The 3693-nt window shown below is 41.6% G+C and overlaps 1 long non-coding RNA gene and 1 other non-coding gene across 2 annotated transcripts; one reads left to right on the forward strand and one right to left on the reverse strand.

Moving 5' to 3' along the window:
* Positions 1 to 230: 230 nt before the first annotated feature.
* LOC104943966 (uncharacterized) lies at positions 231 to 1587 on the reverse strand. The gene is made up of 2 exons (XR_798179.1): positions 1323 to 1587; positions 231 to 1232 (listed from the first exon to the last, which is right to left on the reverse strand). It is a non-coding gene; the product is annotated as an uncharacterized lncRNA (long non-coding RNA).
* Positions 1588 to 1636: 49 nt separating this feature from the next.
* Positions 1637 to 1710, forward strand: trnat-ugu (transfer RNA threonine (anticodon UGU)). The gene has a single exon. It is a non-coding gene; the product is annotated as a tRNA-Thr (tRNA).
* The last annotated feature ends 1983 nt before the right edge of the window (positions 1711 to 3693 follow it).

A 3693-nucleotide genomic window follows, 5' to 3' on the forward strand; every position in this document is an offset into this window, starting at 1 on the left:
CTCACAATACTACAGGGGGGGATTTTAGGGATTTGGATGGAGAGATGAAGCTTCTCAAGGAGTGCATTCACCTATTTCTCTCTCTGTGTGTTTCAGAGGTATTCTCGGGGTGCGACCAGGGAGCAGTGGCTGACCGACTTGCTCTACTGTTACAGTGTCACCGTGGCTCACGGCTCCTCCGCTCGCCGTGGAAACCTGGGCCTTCGAGACATGTACTGACCGACCGGCACCCGGTGTGTTGCTCAGTACACCCTCTCAAGCATCTTACAATGACTCAAAAACACTCGCAGAGCACAAATGTGACAAGTACATACAACGAAACCTACAGTCAGAGATACAGTGGAGTGACATGTTTTTGTATTTTGAGTGAAAATGGATACTCCACATTCAACCTCTATTTTTGTTTTCTGTGTGTGCTTCTTTTATTGCTTCATTCTTAGACTGGTAATTGTTTATCGTTCTTTGCCTCTTTGGAGTACTTTTGCCGGATGTTATCCAGGGCTTACCGGGGCACCTGGCCTCTTTTGATAAAAAAAAAATCTCTACTAAAAAGGGAGCAAATAAAGCTAAATCCATTGGGCTACCTTCTGTCAATATTTGTTTTATTTCTTATAATACACATTTAAAAAAACAACAACATTCAGGTATATCAAATGACACAAGTTGGATTATTATTGTGCAAATGCATATTAAAGTAATACAAAATTCATAGTAAAGAAACACAAATGTTTCTTTAGAGGGAAGACCAGACGTGTGTGTGTGTGTGTGTGTGTGTGGCTGCGGCTGCAGGTGGGCTATCTGTATGACCGGCTGTTGATAGACTGCCTCATTCTCCACAACAGGAGGAAAGGTTATCGCAGTGTGTGTGAGAGCGATGGAGAACGAGTGGGAAGGCGTGTGTGTGTTCATTTCACAATGGATGAAAGGTTATCTTTTACACACACCATTTCTGTAGACTTAACCCCACCCTGTGAGGTCATGGCTCTGATGTCATATGGCTTAATTTTAGAAATCTTGGCACATTGAGCGAACAATGTGTAAAGTAATTCTATAGAGGGAAGGCCGCCAGCCAGCTGAGAAAACATCAAAGAACATGAGGTGTGTGTGTGTGGGGTTTCAATGTTTCCCCCGGCCTGTGGTCCCCTGTCCAGCGCTGTGTGGCCTCAGGTGGTAAGAGTACTGCTTGGCTTGATTCATGGCGTCAGTCAGATGCACACCCTCGATACCGCTCACTGTAATAAAAAAAAAAAAGCAGGTAAAATGAACTTGTGTAAACTTTAACTTGATTAAAACAGTGTTTTTGTGGATGTGCATTAACGTACGTTGGCTTTGGGTGCGAAAAGGCATCTCCAGGAGCAGCTGAGACTGAGAGCCCCGAAGTGAGCGCCCCCTTCTGGCCGTAGAGTTTCCTATAGTATGGTAAAGAAAAAAGTTTGGATATTGGATTCTTGCTGATTTACAAAATGCTGTTTTTTATACAACCCTTTTTGATTCACATTGACATCAGGTGAACAATTTCTGCATCCCATTAGCTGGTGTGACACTCCTGTAACTTGTTGATCCAGTCAATCACACACCCATACGTTGTATAAGGTGTAGTCGTATTAATAGTAAACATATTAAAATCCTCGTCAAAGGCTCTATAGCTCAGTGGTTCAGAGCACTGGTCTTGTAAACCAGGGGTCGTGAGTTCAATCCTCACTAGGGCCTTGAATGTCACTTTCCTTATCATTAGCGGTCACAAATGTACATCTAAATTATCAAAAAAACATCCTATGTATTAAGAGAGCTATTTAGAACTCGACACCAAACACAAGGATTTGACAGGAGGACATTTGTTTTGTAATCGGCATCCCTGTGCTACATCTGAAGCTGTCGGTCCGGGCATCTCTTAGGCTGGCACCCCATGAACAAAACCTGGCTCCTTAGCACAGCGGCCTGTTTTGGTAACTAAGTCAAGATCCTTTCTCCCCCTTTCTGGTATTTCTGTCTGCCCACAGTCCGTCTAATAAAGGCAAAAGTCTCTAATTACATTTTTGATATTCAAGGTTTACATTTTTGGGGGAATTGTAGGAGGCAAAGCATTTTGGGGCGGTGTCTTTGAGCAAAGCACCAAAACAACCACCTGCTTCAAGGATCCTATGTGTGATGTAATGTAAATAACTCCAACATTTCCTCTCTGGGATTAATGAAGCATATCATTAAGCTTTAATGCAGGGGGCATCATCTTCCACTGGATTAGGTCTACTGCACTGAATATATATTAATTAAAACCCTCTATACTGTACTCGAGTTGGAGGATTTCTTCTCCTGCAGTATGGGTGTTATTGTTTCATTTAATTTGAAAAAAGTTTTAAAAGTCATTACATTGGTCCTTTAAAATGTGCAGTAAAGGTATTGTATATTAATGTACAACATTTGCACTGCATAGGTATAGTATTTTTAATTAACAAATCTATCAAGCTTTCACACAGCAATTCTTTGACACAGTTTTGTTATCGGGAATGCAAAAACACATATGTCTCTATCTACAGAAAGATGAACAGATATTAAAATGAAATCACATTTGAGATAAAGTAATTAACAGGCAATTTCGAAAATGTTTTATGATGATTAACATATCAGTGTGTCCCGGTCCAGAGTTGTGTTTCAAATGCCTGTCTAATTCTCATGAAAAAAAAGGAGTGTGACAATGAGTCTCAAGAATGTGTGTGTGTGTGTGTGTGTTCAGCTGATAGCTCTACGCAGTCGTCTGACATTCCCCCTGACAGCTCTGAACTTTTCACAGTGCCAGGACTGTCAGAGAGCGAGAAGGGGAGAAAGAGGGAGAGAAAAAGAGGGAGGTGAAAAAGGGGAGGGGGAAACCACGTCGGGGGTCTATCTATCTGTCTATCTGTAATCAGTGACGGTGTGCATGCTTGTATGTTTTGGCGCAGCAAGGTTTCTGCCTGTTCCCCCATCATCACCTGGTGATGTGTGATGAAGGTCAGGCCTGTCTGAGGGGTGAAAGCTCCAGAGGCTCCACACAGGACAGCCGGCTGATACTGTCCTGCTGTGTGATCCGAGCGTCGCCCAGACATCTACACAGGTTCCTGTTTGTCGCTCACTGTGTTCTACACTGGTACCAAAACCATCCTGATGATGTGCTTCCAATGTGTGTTTGTATGTACCTCGAGCCATAGTTCTCATATTGTAGGTTATCAAAATGCTGCTTTTGAACGACTCACTATAATCTACAGAATTCTGCACATCTGCTCGCATCGTAAACAAGACAGGCGTTTTAACGTCACTTACATCACTGAAAGTTTCTACTCAGGGGACAGACAATAATTCACAGTAGATTTTTTATTTAAGGATAAGGCTGGTGATATTCATTATTTTTGCCATCAACAAATCCAATGACAGACCAGGGGCCACAGTGTATTTGTGCCATGCTTTCCAGCATCAGTATCCTGTCTCAGGTATAGGACCATTTAAACCTATTCCTATTGTATTGTTTAAGTATTATTATTTTTGATTTTATTATTATTATTATTATTATTATTATTATCTTGTTTAGTTCTGTTAGTCGGTACACTACTCCCTTATATTTTGGCTATCTGGTCTGTTTGAGTTATGAAGGTGGCTTACATACTGTATGCCTTCAAGTGAAAATGAACCATGTTTGGCTTGTCAATTGATGCACAATAGTAG

The sequence above is a fragment of the Notothenia coriiceps genome, unplaced genomic scaffold (genome assembly GCF_000735185.1).
Source record: "Notothenia coriiceps isolate Sejong01 unplaced genomic scaffold, NC01 NC01_scaffold00007276, whole genome shotgun sequence".
Classification (NCBI taxonomy): Eukaryota; Metazoa; Chordata; class Actinopteri; order Perciformes; family Nototheniidae; genus Notothenia; species Notothenia coriiceps.